At 34.4% G+C, this 21,546-nt stretch overlaps 1 protein-coding gene across 12 annotated transcripts in view; it reads left to right on the top strand.

Moving 5' to 3' along the window:
• The window catches only part of Akap13 (A-kinase anchoring protein 13), a 315,221-nt gene that overhangs the window by 20,348 nt on the left and 273,327 nt on the right, over positions 1-21,546 (top strand). Inside the window, exon 2 of one of the 12 annotated variants that reach the window (XM_078051200.1) lies at positions 8,265-8,381. The exons of the other annotated variants lie outside the window; for them this stretch is intronic. The gene's annotated coding sequence lies outside the window, so the exon portion shown is untranslated. The remainder of the gene's footprint in view (positions 1-8,264; positions 8,382-21,546) is intronic. 12 annotated transcript variants of the gene reach the window in all.

Raw genomic sequence — 21,546 nt, 5'->3', positions numbered from 1 at the left:
ATTATAAGTACAAGTAGAATAAGTTCATTGAAGAAAGTATTTGAACAGAATGTTCAAAGACATTAAAAGGTAATTTTTCAATATAGTCAGGGAGATAGCACTTTATGGTATAATGGTGACACAATATCAACTTTGTGGTATACAGAAATCAAAGGAACACAAATGAGGGATGAAGGATTGTACTGGATCATAAAGTGTAAGTAGGGTTTTCCAGGAATAGGTTGAGGAGAGAAGGAATGGAAAGATGTTTCTGAAGCAATGCAGTGTGCACAAAGAAACAGACATCAAAAAGTTAAATGTGTGACAGCAGCGAGCAGTAACATGTATTTGATTTATTTAGTGTGGTTAGGGTATGGTCATAGGTCAAGTTGGAGTAGGTGGAAGTGTCTCATGTGTTTGTATAGAGAATTTAGGGCTTAGCCTCCTGAAGCAGAAGGGGGAGAGTGTAGTCTTGTTTTGGAGAATGTGGTCTGGGAGCAGTATGGATAGTGACTTAGTTGGGGAAGAAGGAAGCACTGCCTCTTAAGAGACAAGTTACAAGAGAGAATTACAATAGTCTGGGATAGAGATTGTGAAAGTAGTCCTGAAAGTAGTGAAGATAGAGGGGAGTTAACAGTTCTACTGGATATTTGAAGGTCAAATGGATGAAAGTTGGTGAGTAGATGGTGGGAAGTAAGAGATGGTAGTAGTCCAGAACGATTGGAAGTTTCTCTGAAAGTTTGTTGGTTATGAATGAAATGTGTAGCTGTGGGGCATGACTCATTCTGTCTTGGGGATGGCTAGCTAGGCTTTCTGGAAGAGGAAATGTTTTGAGTTCAATTTAGATTGTCTCTTTTTCTAAGTGGTTCTCGGTCTTGCCTATAATCTATTTTAGAGTTTATTCAACTAGAAAACACTAACTGCTTAGTATGCCATTAATGAATATTTAATTTGGTATTTACATTTTAATTGTGGCAAAATCTATACAGCATAAAATCTATTTTAACCATAGTTAAGTAACATTAGATACATTTACATTGTTGTATAATATTACCACTGCCCGTGTCCACTGCCATGTTTTTATCTTGCAGAACTGAAACTGCTCATTAAACAAAAACTGCCCATTCCTTTCGGCACCCCACCACATGGCGAGCATGATTTTTCTTTGTCTATGAATTTGACTATTCTAGGTACTTCATATAGATGGTATCGTGCAGGATTTATCTTCTTGTAATAGACTTACTTCAACTAGCATGTCCTCAAAATTTATTCATGTTGTAGCATATGTCAGAATTTACTACTTTCCAAAGGTACCATAATATTCTGTTATGTGTATATGTTACATTGCATTTTAGTCCCTCCATTGATGAACACTATTGCTGCTTCCAGTTGTTGTTTGCTCTTGTGTAAAATGCTGCTGTAAACATGGGTGTGCAAATATCTTAAGTTCCTACTTTCAATTCTTTGGAGTATGTATTCAGAATATTCCATGATAATAATATTCCAATGTGCCATAGTCCTGATATTTATAACAGTTAAATATTCTGAGTGAAAAATAATGCCAGTTTCACTCATTGTCTTTTTTTTACTTATTATCTTTGATGAAGCAGTAAATATTAATTTTATTAAATTTCAGTCTTCAAGCACACATTGAAAAATGTGTGATGTAGAGAAATATGCTCAAAGAACTTCTGTACATGAAATTACTATAGTTGTCTTGAGGAAAAGCTCTCTTGTCCCATTGTCTATGGGTAAACTGCTGCTTCTCTTTTTCCTTTCTCTCCTCCTTTTCTTTCTTTCCCCCTCACTCTTGCTTTAGTGGAACTCCATTTTTACTTGAAGAGTGAAAACTTTGGTTATTAAGAAGGTAGGTAGTTATTTGGCAGATATTTTCTTGAAAACAAAGCAAGACTGTTACTTCAAGGAAGATAATAGTATTTGTTGCTACAGATAAAATTTTCGGATGGAAAATCAGAATTTTTGAAAACATAATATTTATCACTGTGAGCTTGACAGGTTTCCCAGTATTTAAAAACTATTTTAGGTTTATTAGTGATATTAACAAATGTGATTTTGATAGTATATAAGGAACTGTATCTACATTTGGAAGATATGCATAACTCAGGGTACTAGTGTTTTTCAAATGATCATTATCTAACCAAATCATATGTGAGTAAAAGTTTCTTTTAAATAGACAAAAGAATTTTAATAGAATACAAAAAGTTATGGATGTTTTCAGATTTCATATTGCAGCCGACCTTAAATATACACCTACTTGTCAAATTTTAGTTTAATATAAAGAATATGAGCAATTATCTGAAAAGGCTGTTAAAATACTCCTTGTTCCAACTATGTATCTATGTGAGGTTGAATTTTTATCATAACTTAACAAAAACAATATAAAAATTTGAATGCAGAAGCAGATAAGAGAATCCAGCTATATTCTGTTAAGCTAAACATTAGAGATTTGTAAAAATGTACAATACCACTTTCTTATCACATTTGTTTTGTTTGAAAAATATTTTTTATGAAAGTATGTTATTTTAATATGTAATACATTCATTGATATTTAATTAATTTATTAAAAATTTTTTTGTAGTTGTAGATGGACAGCATGCCTTTATTTTATTTATTTGTTTTTATCCAGTGCTGAGGATTGAACCCAGTGCCTCACACATGCTAGGCAAGCGCTTTGCCACTGAGCTACAGCTCCCAGCCCAATTTATTTATTCTTTTTTGATACTGGGGATTGAACCCAGGCACAATCTTCCCTGAGCTACATTTTAGTCCAGCCATTTTTAGTTTGCATTCTGAGACAGGGTCTCCCTAATAGTCCAGGCTGGCTGGAATGTACTATCTTCCTGCCTCAGCCTCTCAAGTTGCTTGGATTACAGGCATGCACCAAAATGCATATTATAATATGAATTAGTAAATATTTTATATATTTTTGAGTTTTAATATTTGATGTAGTATCAGTTATATTCCACATACAAAAGCTCTTTTGGTATAATTAATTTGTGTGTGGGGGTGTTAGGGATTGAACTCTAGGCCCTCCTAACATGGGATCCTCAATATTTGGGGGTCGGGGACAGAGTCTTGTTGTGTTGCCGTGGTTGGTCTCTAGCTTCTGGATTTGAGCCATCCTAGTGGCTCAACCTGTGAGTAGTTGGGTTTATAGGTATACACCATCATGCCCTAAGGAATCATCAGTTTTTAAGAGAGGTCTTAGAAGTTTGAAACCTTTGAATATAATTTACAGTGGATTGAAATAATATTCTAAGGAAATCCTTTAATTCCTGAATTATTTGAACATCTTTACAAAAATAATACATAAGAAAAGAGAAATGCTTTGTTTATATTTTTTATTATACTGAGTTGTATTGTTAGATACTTAACTTAATAGGTTTCTGGCCCTGCACTAAACATGGCATTTACATTATTTCCACTAAATTTTATCCTGTAACAGTTATCTCAGTTTTATAAATCAGGGGAGTAAGGCACAGAAAAGTTAAGTAATTGGCTCAGATTTATTTAAGGGCCACGTTTTAGCTCTAGTCCAAGTTAGAAGCAAAAGCCATAGCCTTTCATCATCATGCTCTTTCACCTCACAGAGAAGTGTATGTTATAAATCAGCACTGAATGCACTCTACAAACCAGTCATTAGAAGAAAAACTTCAGAATTTTGTTATCTGACAATCGCTGATACAAGCATGGAGCAGTGGCTGCTGATCCTGCCCGAACTTTCTTTTCTATTTTTTTGGTGATGCTGTGGATGATCCCTCCATGCTAGGCATCTACCACTGAACTGTACCCCAGCTTCTCCCCCCATGTTTATTTCCTCCCTCCCTCCCTTCTCTCCCCTCTCCTGCCTTCTTTCCTCCTTTCTTTCTGTCAATTTTACCAAAACTATTTACTAGAAGGGTGTTATTTATTTTTAAACAACTAATAGACTGTGTTATGTGAAATCCTACAAATAAAACATGGGAAGACAACTGATATCTTGACGTACATTAAGACAAACTATTCCAGTGACAAATATTACATATAGCCAATATAACAAAAAGGACTTGGACTTTATTTACAGATCACTTCATTGAAAAAGTAATTAGTATTTTAAGAGATGTTTTTGCCTTTGAAGAAAATAAATCTTAATAAAAGTAGTATATGAAAACAAAATGATTTAAAAATCCAAAATACTTTAGATTTGATTCTTGTATACCCTGAAATATTTGCTTTCCTGTTTCCTGTTCGCTTTTTTTCTTTACCTTTTTTTTTTAACCCAAGCCATAGTTTTCTACTGTTTCATAGAGATAATCTTTAGAAGGTGATTCCTTCAGAACTTTGCAACAGACTGTATGTGAGTCTGTGGGCTTAATTTTTTATGGATTACCAGTAGTTAGTATTTGAATCTCTAGCTTAAGGTTGGGGATATTTACAGGATGGCTTTAGTTTAAAGGCCTCTGCTTGAGGTAGTTGCCTTTATTATTATTATTATTATTTTTTCATTTCAGAGGGGTAGAATCTTAGGTTGTGTGACAGCGTTGATTTGCCACTGAGAGGGAAATAGGAATGAAGTTGAAGTCAGGTGAAAATGAGCAGAATAGCAGTTTCTCTGAGCCCAGGCTCCTGGGTTATTATGCTGAGGGTATTATGTGACTGAAAAGAAAGCCTACATGAAAGCATACCTTTCAGAAAAGGGAAAAAGCTGTGCAACCCAAGTTCTCTGCAACAGAGCATGTGTTACATGTTGTGATTTCAGTTTGGGATGGTGATAATAGCAGAATGTGTTCTTAGGCCCTCTCTTTTGGGATCAAAAAGCAGAACACTTTGGTTCTTCTTGGTGGGTTTGCTAACTAAGAGCCTCACAAGTCTTGCTCACAAGATTGAGAAACTCAGCTTTCTACTACTCAATTTTAAAAATGTCTTGGTAAATTTATTTTGAAATTAATAATATGATCATATGTTACAATTATATTTCTTTATTAAGGGAAGTATATGAGTATACATTTATTATGGTGCATTATACTTATTAAACTTTCATTGTTTTAGCTAACCTTTTTGCTATCCCAGTAGAAATGGAAATAAGAGTGCCTATTTTAGTAACCAAAAGCAGAGAAAAAAAGATGTCATTCTTTTTTATTTTTTGGTCTTCATTAACTCAAGCTTTATGCCCACATTTCTTTTTGACTTTCATACTGTGCCCTCAATCAGTCTTCCTTTCACACAACACTACTGTGGCTGGTATACACTTGGTGCTTATCTTTCAGAATCGTGTTCTATAAATAGGCTTTGACGGGGGCAAATTTAAACTGTTATAAAGATCGCCTATTCATTTCTAAAACTATATTCTGTGGTAGAATCAAATTGTTAGTTGTGTGAAGGAGTTTTTAAAATGAGGGACAGATGATGAGAACTTATGGATAGTTACACAGTTTAAAAAAAAAAGAATATGATCATTGATTGTACTCTCTGCCGAATAGCTTTTTATTCCAATGATAATTAATAAAAAGTTCCTGTCTATATGAAAACGAATTTTGTGAGTAGATGATAATATATTGAATGAAATGGGGGGGGGTCCTAATAGTACAAATGTTGTGGTCCCAGACTGTTCCTCTTATTTATGTAATTTGAAAAGAGTTAGGGAGCTCCAAAATAGGATGTGATGGACAATGTGTTTTGTTAACTCTTAGGTCAAAATGCCTTTTCTTAATGTGGATACATTTCTAAGACGAATGGTTAGTATGTTCTTGTTTCCTTTTCAAAGACTTGAGTAGATGACAAATTTAGGTCATGTCCTTATTGTGAACAAGAAAACATACTTTTGGTATCTACCTGAAGCTTTTTCTCCTCTTAGCTTTTTCAATGTATTTGGGAAATATATGACTGTTACTAAAATCGTGTGTGGGAGAATAGTTAGTATTCTGTTTTCTTCTTATGTGAAATTGCTGCTTTATAATGGGGGAAAAAACACCCAAGTATAACTTCAGACTAGGAGGAGAAGGATATTGTGTGAACTGAAGTTTTAACTCTCAGGTTTGGCATGATAATGTAGAAATTGATAATTTTTCTTTAGTTAGTCTGAGGATTTTCAGTGGGAAATGCTTTTTGACATGAGTACATTGGTTATTTTATTTTATTTAATTTTTTTCTTTTAGTTATCAATGGACCTTTATTTATTTATATGTGGTGCTGAGAAGTTGAACCCAGTGCTTCACACATGCTAGACAAGTGCTTGATCACTGAGCCACAACCACACCCCTACATTGGTTATTTTAGAAAGAGGTTTATGAGAGAACTGAGGGACTAAAGCCTTTTTCTTAAGCTTAAAAGTCATGGTTCCAAGCAAATTTATGAACAATAATGAGCCAGTGTGGTCAGAGTCATTAGAAAGATTTGAACAAAATATGATGTGGACATATGACAACTATAATAGCTTTGAGGAGTTGGGAAGGAAAGGAAGAGAGAAAGATATTCTAAAACCTTTAGAGCATTAGAGAAGAATGGGGTGGGGTTACTCCTATAAACTCAGAACTCACTGGACTATGTATTTGATAAGTGGACACATAAGAATTATTCCAAACAGCTCTAGTCATGGTGCAATTTATATTAAACACTGTTCTAGGTTTTGGGGAAGGAGTTAAAAAAGATATCCAAATGTAATCCTATTCAGTGTTTTTTTGGGGTAAAGGTTACTTTATGAGCAACCCAAATAACATTTGGTTCAAGCCCCAGTTGTGGAAGCCAGTTACAATGGCAGACTGATGCTTTGTTCATTCTGTTTTCTTTTTCTTCCCCATGACTAGCCATTTGGGAAGTTATTAATTTTGTTAATGTAAAGTTACACTTTATACCTCTCCCCAGTAATATTTGTTGGCCTGCCAGCTAACCGCAGAAATTTTTGGGACAACAGTGGTCGATGAGAATATCAGAGCTACTTAATTTCTTCCATGGCTAACTAGTTTTTAGTAAGGAAAAGGAAACTTGAAAGAAGTTGGGTAGTTTGCTTTAACTTGTAGTATAACGTGTAAGATGGCTTTTCTACAAAGTGTTATATACCTAAGGAATTGATGTTTGTTGTCTGTTTTGGAATTTGGTATGTTAGAGTAATTCAGCTCAGCACCGTCCAATAGAAGTAAAATATGAGCTGCATATTTTAGGTAATGTAAAATTTCCAGTAGATGCATAGGAATGTAAAAGGAAATAGGTGAAATTAATTTTAATATTTTAACACAAAGATAAAAACATTTGAACATGTAATATAAGAAATTGAGATATTTTACATTCTTTTTTTAAATGTGTCTTCAAAGTTAGTGTATATTATACATCCTAGTATGGACTAGTCACATTTTAAATATTCATTGTTCTCGTGTGTCTAGTGGCTACTACTGCATGGGATCTTTGTAGCCTTAGTGCTTAAGTAGTGGCCACAATTCCTATTTGCTTTTCTTAAATGTAAAAATACTAAAGGAGCCAAGACTTCAGCAGAAAACCAAGTTTTTCACAAATTCAGTATTTAAGTTTACAGCATACTTTTTTAGTATTGGCAGTGTACTAAAATTGCTCATTAGAAACTATGACATAGTAGCTTTGTGGTAATGCAGATATTTGGTTGTCTTTCCCATATTTAGAAATTCCACTCCTGATCAGGAATAGATGGTATAGGTCCAAACGAAATAGACTAGTAGTATTTAAAAGGCAAATAATTATACTTAGCCTACAGATTTTAAGGAATGAAATCACATATTTATTCTTAATAATAAAGAGCATGGGCTGGGGTTGTGGCTCAGTGATAGAGTGCTTGCCTGGCATGCACAAGGCACTGGGTTTGATCCTCAGCACCTCATAAATGTAAAATAAAGATATTGTGTCCACCTAAAAACTTAAGAATAAATATTAAAAAAATAAAGAACGTAAGTGGCTAAATCCAATTTTATTTATTTATTTATAGCTAAGTCCAATTTTAACCCCCCAAAAGAAGCAGTGGAAATATTTACACGAATTTGAGGTACATAATTAAATTGATTTTAGTGTCTACTGTGTACCAGGCATTGTTAAGATGTTTAAAGGTTAAAATAATAAATGGACCTAGTCTCAAGGATCTTGTCTTTAAGGATTTATTTAGTTACTTTCACAGTGGTATTTTTCATCTGATTGAAACTGAGAAGAAAATTTGGGGGTGATTGAAAGAATTAAAGTATACATTTTTTTTTGGATGTTTCACAGTGAAGATTGTTTAATTTAGGTACTTGTTCTTTTTTAAATTTTTTTTAATATTTATTTTTTAGTTTTTTTTAGGTGGACATACAATATCTTTATTTTTATGTGGTGCCGAGAATCCAACCCAGTGCCTCGCATATGCTAGGCAAGCGCACTACCACTTGAGCCACATCTCCAGCCCCTAGGTACGTGTTCTGTAGCATACTTGGTTAACTTCTTTGTGTGCATTTTAAATAAGTATTTTATGGTACTGAGAGGGACAGAATGTTGAGTACCCCAAAGCCAAGTTTGTAAAATGCTGTCCTTTTGTCTGTGACCTGTGATTATGTTGCTACATTGCTATTCCTGTTGATCCATTGATCATACTGATGAACTTGTTGTACGTTTTGACTAAGTTGTTGATGCTGTTGTTTTGTGTGACCTTTTTATACAAGTAACATGGCTTTTGTAAATATACTTCAGTATGTCATTCAAGGATACTACCATATGTCAGCATTGAGCTGGGTATTAACAGAATTGTTTGGCTGAAAAGTAGATGGCTATATGCCTGATCATTTAAAAGTAAAACATAATTCACATGAGGAGAGTACGATTTTTCTTACTTTTGTTTTTGGGGAGAGGAGGGGCAGGGGTCAGGGAGTGAAGAGAGAATGAAGAGAAATGATTAGTTAACCAGCATTTATTTATTGTTTTTTAAAAATGGAAAGTTTTTGAAGATAGATGCCTTTTCTCATCAGTAACAAACGTGTATGTCATCTATTCTGTTGTGCCAGCAGTGTTTAAGTTGGTAAGTTGAGCAACTAGGTGGGGAACATGTGTACCTCATTTTTTCTGTGGGGTTGCAAGGAGTGAAGAGGATGAGAAAAAGAAGTCATCTTTCATATTTTTATGTCATTGTTGGCTGGTTTGAGTGTCCAACCCTTGAAACAGTGTTCTAACAACAGCAGTGGCTTCACAGTACAGACTATTGGGTTAGAGGTGAAGCTCAGTGGTAGAGCACTTGCCTAATAGGTGTGAGGCCTTGGGTTCAACCCTAGCATATCTCTCTCTCTCTCTCTCTCTCTCTCTCTCACACACACACACACACACAAACACACACACACACAGATTATTGTCACTTCATTTTATGAAGTCAATAGCTTTTTAGAAAGTCTGGCTCATGACTTTGGATATGATGGATGGTTCCTTTAGCATCATTGGTTAAGAGACCAATTATTTGGATTGTTCTCTTAACTTTTCCATTAGTGAAAGAATAGATGCAAGATATGGTATTATCATATTAATTATCTTTTTTATCCAATGTGAAGACCATGGTCCAGTTTTGTGTAAAGCAATTAATGGACCATATCCTTTTTCTTCCACCTTAAAAATTTGTTATTTTTAAATATATGTGACAGTAGAGTGCATTTTGATATTTACATACATGGAGAATAATTTATTCTAATTTGGATCCCATTCTTGTGGTTGTACCTGATGCAGATTTTCATATCAACATAGGAAAGTTATGCCCGGTTCATTCTACTGTCTTTCCTGTTGTCATATGTTCATTCCCCTTTGTCTAATCCAGTAAACTTCTGTCTTCCCCCCTCTTATTGTGTGTTAGCATCCATATTGAGAGAATATTCAGCCTTTGTTTTTTGGGGATTGGCTTATAAAACTTAGGATATTCTTCAACTCCATGCATTTTCTTATAGCTTAGTTATTGTGAATTGAGCTGCTATAAACATTGATGTGATTGTATCACTGTATTATGCTGATTTTAAGTCCTTTGGGTATATGTCAAGGACTGGGATAACTGGGTCAAATTGTGGTTCTATTCCAAGTTTTCTGAGAAATCTTCATACTGCTTTCCAGAGTGGTTGCACTGATTTGCACTCCCACCAGCAATGTGTGAGTGTACCTTTCCCCCAACATCCTCACCAACATTTGTTGTTACTTATATTCTTGATAATTGCTATTCTAACTGGAGTGGGATGGAATCTCAGTGTAGTTTTATACACACACACACCCACACACACACACACACACACACACACACACACACTTTTTGTTGTTGTTGTAGGTGGACACAATGCCTTTATTTTTATTTATTTATTTTTTATGTAGTGCTGAGGATTGAACCCAGTGCCTCACCTGCACTAGATGAGCATTCTACCATCAAGCCACAACCCCAGCCCTTCAGTGTAGTTTTAATTTACATTTCTTGAGTTGCTGGAGATATTGAACATTTTTTCATATATTTGTCGACCATTTGTATTTCTTCTGTTAAATGCCTGTTAACTTCCTTTGCCAATTTATTGATTGGGTTATTTGTTTTTGGAGTGTAAATTTTTTGAGTTCTTTTTATATCCTAGTGATTAATGCTCTGAGGGTACAGGTAGCAAAGATATTCTCCCATTCTGTAGGCTCTCTCTTCGTGTTCTTGATTGTTTCCTTTGCTGTGAAGAAGTTTTTTTTTGTTTGATACCATCCCATTTACTGACTATTGATTTTACTTCTTGTACTTTAGGAGTCTTGTTGAGGAAGTTGTTTCCTAAGCTGACAATATAGAAAGTTGGGCCTATATTTTCTTCTAGTAGTCACAGGGTCTCTGTTCTAATACCTTGGGCCTTGATCCACTTTGAGTTGAGTTTTGTGCAAGCTGAGAGGGATGAAATTTTATTCTACTATGTTTGGATTTCCAGTTTTCCCAGCACCATTTGTTTAAGAGGCTATCTTTTCTCCAGTATGTGTTTATGGCACCTTTGTCTAGTATGAGATGAAACCCTGTCTCAGAAAGACCAGGATTCTGTAGTTCTCTAACATCACATCTGTATATAAATTCTGCTGAGCGGGGGTCCAGGCATTCCCATTCCTTTTGAGAGAAATCAGTTGCCACATCCCTGAATATTAATGGTTCCATTTCCTGGATTTCACACTGCCTTCCCTAAGCTCTCCCTGTATAGCTTGGGAACTTGGGGCTCCTGAGTAGCCCAGACATGGATCCCAACAATCAGTGGACCATATCTTGAGATAGCAAAGACAAATACAAGTTGAAAATTGATTCTTAAAACTCTTAACCCTAATTGGGATTTGGAGGAGAGGAGTACATTACTCAGAAAACAGTACCACAAATATTTGCTAAGGGTAAAAATGTAGGTTCCTATAGGCATCAGAGATACATTTTCAAAGGAGCCTAGCTCTTTTATGTTTGGGAAATTATCTGAACAACATGGACTTGTAGGGAAAGAAAACTAAAATATAAACAAGGGATTTTTATTTATACTCTTTACTTCAATGCAGGATATTTTTCATTGGAAAAAAATTAAGGGATTACATTTAAAAAATTAGGAAACTCCATTTGAAGGAGTTTTTTTTGATTCCTTCTTAGTTTACACGTTTAGAAACTTGCGTTTTTGTGGCAGTCTGAGAACTGTTTCCATTGTATAGGATTTTATTATTAAGCAAGGATACAGATGGAAGGTCACTTAGAAATTCAGGCAATGGATTTGATTTATATTTTTGATTTCTCATATTTTAAAAAATGGTGACCATCTTACAGAAAGTAACTTTTGTGAAATAGCTAGGTGTCAAAACAGTTCAAGGCACATAGAATTGGAATAAATAAGAAATGAATTGAAGATTTTTTAGTTGGAATAAATTAAGGGCAAATGATACTTTAGATTGCTTTTGAGCTCTTGTAGTATACTAGGAATTCTCCAAGGGTGGGCAAAGCTAAACCTAAAAATAGATGGAGGCTTATCTGCACATTGAACTTGTGGAACAGCTGCAGTGGCTCTCCTTTACCCTTCCCAATGAATAACACTTCCTTTCTGTTGTCTGCTTTTTTGAGAAGCCTTCATTGGCTCTCAGGGCATATTTGAAAAAAAAAAGGGAGGGGGGCTTTAATTAGATCATAGGAAGTGGAATAAATGTCAGGGAACATTTCATAATTTCTGACACTGTCAAAATAGAAGCAGAATTTGGTTGGAGAGGTTGCAGGAGAGCAACAAATGTTTTGATGGAGGAGTCTTCAAATGTATATCTGTCTTCGTACTTTTTTCTTTGCTTTTTCCCCTTCCAATCTAATATTCAGTCTCATCTAGACTTTTAAAATATAACTGGAAGAGTTAGAGATAAAGTCCCTTTCTCCTTTATGAATGAGTTATAACCTTTCATGGGTCCACAGAAGGTCACAAAAAGGATTTTTTTTTTTACTTTATAGACTTATTATTTTAAAATTTCAGAGTGAACGTTTATTTTTCCAGTTCCTGTTTTTCGACTTATCTGCATCATTAAACAGCTACATTTTCCCTTGTTCCATAACAAGGCTTAGTAACATCAGTGTCCCTGTTTTATGAGGGAAGTGTCTGTCCTACCCTCCATATATGCTGTTCCTATATGTTGGCATTCCAGAGGGGTTTGTTTCAGTTACATCTAGGGGATGTTTGATAAGAATAATGCAGATGATGGTAGACACTATCATGATCTCTTTGCAAGTGACTTATCCATAGTCATTTGAATGATTTCTTTGTGCAAACTAGTGTGTATGGTCCTGAGGTTGCTCATTCTTAGGACCTAATCTTGTTTTCAGGGAACTTAACATTTTATGGGAAAGGATAGAAGGCAACCAACAGTTTGCAGTACAGAGGCAGATGTTCTATTGAGAGATTTCAAGTGTGCTGTGGAAGAGTGTGGAGGAAGGTTAACTGGCCCATGTTAGTATGAATAGGAAGAATTAGGGGTTGTTTGCTGGAGGAGGTGATGCTTTCCTTATCATCTTCTGAAGGAAGAGGAGAGGAATTAACTAAAGAAGAGAAAAGGCTTGGAGTCAGGAGAGAACTTTGTGATGGTTATGTATTCTGTTCAGTTTTCAAGTTAGGTATTATTTTGATTCATCTATAAGGAAATGTAATTGACTGATTTAAATTTATTTTTTCAATTTTAATGAAGTTCTTTTGTAGTAGAGCTGTTTAAGAAAGAACTTAACTTGTTTACCCTATCCAAACTAAACCAAGCCAAGCCAAAAAGTGATGAATCCTTCCCTATATATGCATGATTCTACATTAGGAAAGAATCCATTTCAACTCTGTATTCAATAGGTGTTGTTGTTAATGTGTAATTTTTTATATTGGCAGCAAATTCGTCTTGGTAAGGTGCATGTTCTGCAATATATAGAGGTGATTTTGAAAACCATTTTATATCTTAATAATATGACATTTTCTGGTTGTGGAAAAAATAGTTGCATGGCCAATATACAAAAGATGGGTTGAAAAAAAGAATTAGTCATGTTGCAAAGTATTGTTTTGTGTGAAGAAAGAAAATTTAAGAAATCTATAAACTAATGACTTTGTCATGCTATTTGAATATTGTTGTAAAAGAGAAGCTCCAAAAATACTTTGAACAGTGGCATCATTGCTAGAGTAGGTATTAACTCATCCAAAAGGACTTGGGATAATTGTTGGTTCATTGAATAGTTCCAGTTTTGGCTCTTATTAATAAGTGCTTGAAGATTCTATACATTATCAACATCTTTAAAAATATTCTATGTTGGTTTAGTCAATACTAATGGGTTATCCCATTAATCAGTCTAAATGTGAAGTTTCATTGTAGACTGAGACCTTGAATTATTAAGCCAAGTTCTAATTAAGGTAGTTAGCAAAAGAAGCAATTCACCCAGTGAAGTGAGAGCTTAATTAATCTGTAAGTGTCTGAATGAGTCTTTACTGTTTAGGGGCCTCTGAGATTATTATCAAGGATCATCCTAAAACAAAAATATGTAAAAACTCTAGTGTGTCTGTGTGTATGCAGATTCACTTGAGTATTGAAGTAGCAGTCTGTGGATTCAAAAATTTTTTTTGTATGTATGTTAGTGAGCTTTTCATTACTGTAAAAAAAAATACCTAAGGTAATTTAACTTATAAAGAGAAAAAGTTTATTTTGGCTCACAGTTTTAGATGTTCCTGTTCATGATTGATTGGTCTTATGGTGTGTGTGTGATAAAGCAAAATAACTTGTATCATGAACCAGGAAACAAAAGGGAAGAAGAGGAGACCAGGGTCCCACAATCTCCTTCAAGGGCACATACCCAGTGACCTAAGGACCTTCCACTAGCTGCCACCTCTCAAAGGTTATGCCACTTCCCAATAGTGCCACCGTAGGTACCAAATCTTTTTAACACAGAGCCATTGAGGGACATTCAAGAGAGCAGTTTTACTGATACAGTTGCATACTTTAAGAGTATATTTTCACATTTGGACTTATGCTGAGGAAAATAAAGTGATCATAAAATTTGAAGAGAAAAAAAATTCACAGTTCTCAGTGTCACTCAGAAAACTTGGTGGAAGATGGCACATGATGCCTGTTGAGATTTATTTGACTGACAAAACTTTAGTTACTGTATTTTTGCATTTTAAATTCTAAGTATCTACCCCAAAATGGTTTTTAAAGGGTTGTGCATTGTGATGTATTTTGAGATCATATCATCTCCTTCATAAATACCTCTGAAGAAGTTTCTTACATGTTAATTCTTGTGGTCATTTGTGTATAATCATGTTGACCAGAGATGTATGTTCCACATGCTGAAGTCCTGTTTCATCATAATTTCCTTAGCATTGGTTTCTGTATTCTAGGAATTAAAACCTCATTTCTAATTTTTCCATCCTTTATTTTTGTATTGTGCTTTCATAAGAATAAAGAACAGTACTGAAAATTCGGAGGTTTGGCATTCTTCCTTCTACATGAAGTTTTGAGATGCTTATGATGTCTTCAACTAAAAGCTTGATAGAGTGGTTTTATGAAAAAAGCATGAGTGGCATGAAGGCATTTTGACACCTTTAGGGAAAAATTTGTGATTGTGTATGTCTGTGTGTATTTTAAATGTCCTTTCAAATTCCTGGTTCAATAAAATTGCTTTAAAAGTAAAATGTTGTCAGGTGCTGTGGTGCACCCCTATAATCCCACACCTTAGGAGGCTGGGGCAGGAGGATCACAAGCTTGAGGCCAGCCCCAGCAACTTACTAAGAATGAGACTGAGCAATTTAAGAAGATCTTGTTTCAAAATTAAAAAAAAAAAAAAAAAGGTTGAGGATGTAGCTCAGTAGTATAGTAGTACTGGGTTCAGGCCCCAGTATCACATGTGCACACACTGAGAGTAATTTATTAACCATATATGTTTGGTAGATGGTAGAATATAGTTTTAAAACTGGGTGGAACAAATTGGGTATTGTGGTGTGTGCCTGTAATGCTAACTACTCAGTAGTCTAAAGCAGGAGAATCACAAGTCTGAGGCCCATATAGTCAGATCGTGTTTCAAAAAAAGAACCATTGAAATCATCTTAAGCTTGTTCATTTTATTGATAAGGTACTTGAGGACCAAAGAGATAAATCTGATAAGACTAATTATACTAGAAATAATTGTGAAGATCTATAGTTGGGTCCAAAAGTCATTTAAGCAAATATAGAGAAAGTCTTGCTTTAACTAGAGCATTAGTTGACCATAAGTTTAGTCATGAATGATATGACTCTTAGAATTCTCAATTAATCTTGAATTGCAGTAATAAAAATATAATGTCAAAAGAACTGGATGTTGGTGTTCTATAAGAGAAGGGGAACATGCCAGAAGATTTGGAGTACTGATGTGTTTAGTTGTTTTGATCTTATTTTCAGAAGAACATTGACAAGCTGTAGCTTACTATTCAACTTACAGTACTGAAGACTCTTTGATAAGCCAGCTTTTCCAGGTACTCAATAGAACTGGGTTCAGGTCTTCTTCTTGGTTACATGAACAAGTCTTAAGTCTGGCTTTTTGCCTGTTTTTCTTAATGTGATTTTGTCTTTCCTACTGGTAAAAATCACAGTAACACCTTTTTCTTTCCTAGAGGCTTGGTCAGGCCATGGTAACCCATATTTGAAACTGTGAAGGTTGAGAGTTGTTGTCACTCTTCTTGTAAAGTCAGGCCTTCAAACATTAGTTAAAATAATGTCCCCCCCCCCCAAAGTGACTGGGAGATTTAGATGATTGTTATAGGTTTGTACTTGTACTATTAAGATATGTCTAAAACAGATATAAAAATCCCATGAGCATTATGATCATTTTTGGCTTTTGTGTGACCTTGCACATCAGAGATGGCAGCTGTGGGAATGGCTAAGGGATGGTACACTTGCTGGAAAAACAAAGCAAATCAGTCATTTTGAGAAGACACACAGTCAAAAATAAGGGTAGAAGGACCATCCAGGCCTCCTGTACCAGGTGCATAATGTTTTTTTGTGTTACCTACTAAGTTTCTATGTAAGGTGGAAGGGAACTAATCTTTATAGAACACCCAAAGACCAGGTGCTTTACAGTATACATCTTGTTTTTTCTTACTCTACAGTCCTGTTCTTATCTTATGTATGATTGAAGAAACTGACATATGAATGAAGTAATGTCATAGAGGTAGTGGAACTGGAATTTGAATTGAGGATTTTTTGACTCAAAATATCTTGTAGGACCTTTATTTGTACCACAGACTACAAGTTATATTTCTTTTGTGTAAAATAGTCAAATAACCCTAACTGTTTTTTGTCTAATTATTAACTTTTATATCTGTTATACCTGTTAGGGCCATTATCTGTATTTTCCTCTTTACTCTAGTAGATTTTCTTGAATTCTTAATTTTCTTGAGTTCCTAACTAGGAATCATATGATCTTCTCCTTTTTTCTTTGCCTTACAAAACTAATGGTCTTTCCTGAGCTGTCTTTCAGGGTAGGGAAATGTCTCTAGGAAGCTTAACTGCCTCCTTGTAGCATGGATGATTATTCTCCAGAGTACTTCTTAAAACTTTATGTTTATTGGACTAATTTGCTTTATTGGTTGAATACCTACCATTAAAGATGCTCTTTACTTACATGATTTGGTGTTAGTTTCCCAGGAAAATAGTAATCTTCCTTTGGCCCTCAGGAAATTTAGTATTTAGTTTGGGAGTGAAAATGTGTACAAAAGTGGCAGTGTGGTATGTTGCAAGGCCATAGATTGTACAATCAACCAGTCAACACCCAAACCACCCCACTGCATGTTCAGAGGGGAAGGGAACAGAAATCTTAATTAATACTACAGGGAGGCTCCAGTTCTGATTCTGGCTCTCGATCATAAAATCTTGGGGAGATTTTAATTCAGTAGGTTTGAAGTAGATTTATGCCATCAAGGAGAATCTTTTATTTCCTTAGTTCTCAAAAATGTGTTGGTTCTTACCTTCTGAATATTCCTTTGCATTTCTCTAGACTTTGTTCTATTTTGTTAAATAATTTTTAATTAGCACATAAAAATGATACATATTTATTTATAGGGTACCATGTGATATTTGATACTGTATATATTGTATAAGGTTCGAATTAGGGTAAACTTATCTCCTCAAACATTTATCATTTCTTTGTGTGAAACCATTCAAAACCTTTTCTTATAGCTGTTTTGTATATGATCATGATCTGTAGTCTACTGTGCAACAGAAACCCAGAGCTTTATTTCCTCCTGTCTATAATTTATTACTTCTTGACCAACTTTTCTGTGTTCACTCTTGCCTGTACCTTCCCTAGTCCCTGGTCACTACTCTCAACTTACCTGAGATCAACTTTTTTAGACTTAACATATGAATGAGGTCATGTGGTATTCATCTTTTTGTGCTTCTCCATCTTTTATCCTACACTTTGAAGTGGAAGTAATTGAACTTGGGGGTGTGTTGTCTCATTCCTTTTGTCAATAGATCTGTGAGTGTAATCTGTTGATAAATTTGGTAGAATTTCCAATGTAGAAGTAAATTTAGTGTTTCTTGGTGTTAATTGTAGAACCTAGTAAAATATATTTATTTGCATATATTTAGGACCAAATTTTTGTATTAAATAGCAGAACCTCATCATATTCTGTAAGGTCTCATTGATTTGGATCTCGAAGTTTAAATTTGTATTTTGGAGGCAAACTCGGGTAAATAAGGGCACCATTGTTTGCTGTAGTGTGCTTACTAATGTTTCAATCATTGTAAAAGGCCAGGTATAACTTCTTGGTATTGTTTATTGGCTCCTAGTTTTAAGTTATTATCTCCATTAAAGTAGTTAAAATTTAAATTCACTAACATCATTAAATTATCTTTCCCAAGCAGTTTGAAATTGTAAACTGTAATTGCAAAATTGAAGTATGCTGATATTTTCTCTTCAACTGTGGTGAGAGTTTATGTGACTCAGTCTTTCCCATATGGGGAATATGAGTGCTTTGAATTTTATTTACTGTTGGTGGATTTGTTTCTTAAAAGCCATATGTTCTTGTACTGCTTTAAACCAACTACCTGTCTAGATAGGATGTCTTGAAGTTAGTTATTCTTACTCTTGTGCTCAAAGTGATATTGTGGTCTTTGTAGTTTCTGCCTTTTATCCTATTTTTACATGTCAGACAGGTTTATCTGACCTTGTTCATTTTTATTCTAATTGTTGTATAGAAAAACTGGCATTTGAATAGCTACTGTATATCAGGCATCACCTTGATGGCTGTATCTATACTAGCTTACTATTTATAACTATACTTGTTTGAGAATTAATGTTTTTATCCTTGTTTTGCAGGTGAAGAAGTGGAAGCTTTGAAGGTGCACATATTTGTGCTAGGTCATAGAGCTGGCAAATTAAAGAACTCAGATTCAAATCACACCTTCCTTTAGAACTCATATTTTTAAATTTTGTTTGCTGTACCAGGACCAGGTCAGATCTTTGTCATCAGTATTCTCTTTTCCTTATCAAGTTGGTAAGCACTTATCCTTCTTTAAGTGGACTGAGAGGAAAAGGTCACAGTCAGGGAATAGTTGGTTAGGTTTTTTTTTTTTTTTTTTTTTTTTAAATAATGACTGCTGGATTGTGAATAGAGAGAATAGAATAACCATAAGTGTATCATTAATTTTCAGATGTTCATGTTGATAGTGTAGATTCATGCACCACCTAGGACAGTCAACATAGATTTTGTGGAATGATTTCATGTAAATCGCAGAACCAGATATTATCTGGGAAAAATTGAAAACTATCCCATTGATTATGCAGATACAGTGATTTAGAACTTAGACTGGAAGCTGGAAACTTTACACTGATACTTTAGGTCTGCCAGCTTTTTTACCTCTAGGGAAATTATTTAACTTCCTCAAACATTAGTTTCTTCATCTTGTATAAAGGGTTGTACTAGCACCTTCCTCAAAAATATATTATAAGGATGAAATAAAACAATGTGGAGTACTTAGCAGAGTGCCTTGTAAGCACTGTGCTAATAATTACAGTCATGAACTAATAGAAAAACTGTGGTAATATTAACTTTAGAGCTTACATGAAAACTTTGGTGAAGAAATTGTTAACTGATGTAGTGCTAACCAGTTAGCACTTGCCCTTTTGTGTTAAGCTGACTTTTATTGGTGGTCCTAAGGTCAACCATTTCTGATCTTAAGTAATTATTTTAGAGTGCAAGTAAAAATGCCAAATTCTGAAATATTTTAGACTATTTAAAGGGCTTTATGTTTTAAAATATTCTGCTTGTAAGCATAAAGAAAGTCAAGTAGATAGTCAAAAAAATTGATTATAGTATTCTTTTAGCAGATTAACCAAATGGTATTACTTGAAGGAGAGTTGTGTTTGTGCATTTGTGTTTGGTTGGAAGAATTCAGGCAAAAGAGATGTAAAATGGTACAGTTATTGATCCAAATGAAGAGTTGGTATAATTATGTACATCTGGGATTTGGTGTATGTAAACGATGCCAGAATTCCACTGGGAGGCCAAGTTTATTTACCTAAGAGGTTATCTTCAATTCCAGGATTTTATTAGCTTTGTGCATGCTAGGTTAGTGCTATAGCTGTCCTAGCTTTCTCCCCAGCCCTGGGATTTTACTTTTTGAGTGTTGAATGTTACATATGTTAGTTCTTATTTTGTGCTTTTCAGGAGAATATGTAGTTTAGCCTAACAACAATAGAAAACAGCTTTTTCTTTTAGCTGTCTTTTCTAACTTCATTCCTAACTTAGCCTAACATCATGTATTTTGGCTGCAAGATCCTGCCTACTTTTTACTTTCTATTAAACATCTATTTTTCCTTTAGTGAGAGGAAAAATGCAAGCCAGTGCTTATTAATTTTGGATGATCTCCCCCTTCTTATTATTTTCTTAACCCCATGATATATGTTCATGCCTCTGCCAGTCATGAAGAAAAAAACTGTTTGAATTTTAGGATAGCTGAAACATTTTTTTGTGCAGTAGTTTGTAAACTGTGGGAGAATTCTGCTGAATTCTTTTTCAGGGCATCATTCAGTAGCAGTTTATTGGTGATCAGAGATTACTATTGATGCCTTTACTATTCCGGGAAATAGGCTTTGAAGGACTCAAGAGTTTACTGTAATATAGAAATAAGGAAAAGCTGTACTTATTTGAAAAAGACAAGCAGACATCATTCCCATTATACCACTAGGTTTTCATTCACTTTGTAAATTGGGACTTTATTAAGGTAATAAAAGGTGAAAAAAATGATTCATGGTCTTGGCAGTGTTGCTATGGTCTACTTTCAGTTTTGAATCATGTGGCTGCAAAAGTACAACACTATGGAGAGAAATTCTAGGTGGATTTCTGACAACTATGTTTATTATGGTTGATAGGAGCCATTGTCATATTTTTAAAAGCAGCATAGTGCAGTTGTCCATTATCTACTCTTCCTGCTGCTTCCCAGTTATATAGGTAATAAATATGTAGATTATATATATAAATATTTAAAAGAGAAAAAGATAATACCTTCCTTATTTCATGACATAGAGATATTAGCATTTTGAATTTCTTCTAGCCTATTTCTCTTATACATGCATAAAAATACATAATTGAGAAGATAGGTTTATATATGTATACTGTTTTCTCTTTAGTTTTCAATTAATTATGGTCTTCCCATGTTATGCAGTTTTTTTCAAATACTGTTTTGGAAGATCATATACAATTATTTTGGAGCAATCAAATTTAACCAAGTCTCTATATAGATAATAAGTCCCCCCACACCCCACAATAAAGTGTTTTGCTCAATTCAAACATTTCCTGGGGCTGAGGTTGTAGCTCAGTGGTAGAACACTCACTGCTTAGCACATGTGAGGCCCTGGGTTTGATCCTCAACACCACATAAAAACAAATAAATAAAATAAAGATACTGTGTCCAACTACACTAAAAAGTAAATATTTTAAAAAATCAAAAACATTTCCTTATGATAAAGTAAAATTAGTGGGTTAAAGTTTGAACACTTCCAACTGTCTTCATTTGTATTGTTAAATTTGGTAAATTTTATTTATAAGCTTGTGACCACTTTTTATCTCCTAGCTATCAATCAACTATGTTAATACTTGT

The sequence above is a fragment of the Ictidomys tridecemlineatus genome, chromosome 5 (assembly GCF_052094955.1).
Source record: "Ictidomys tridecemlineatus isolate mIctTri1 chromosome 5, mIctTri1.hap1, whole genome shotgun sequence".
Classification (NCBI taxonomy): Eukaryota; Metazoa; Chordata; class Mammalia; order Rodentia; family Sciuridae; genus Ictidomys; species Ictidomys tridecemlineatus.
The sequence above is the reverse complement of the archived record's forward strand: the minus strand, read 5'-3'. Positions and strand labels throughout refer to the sequence as shown.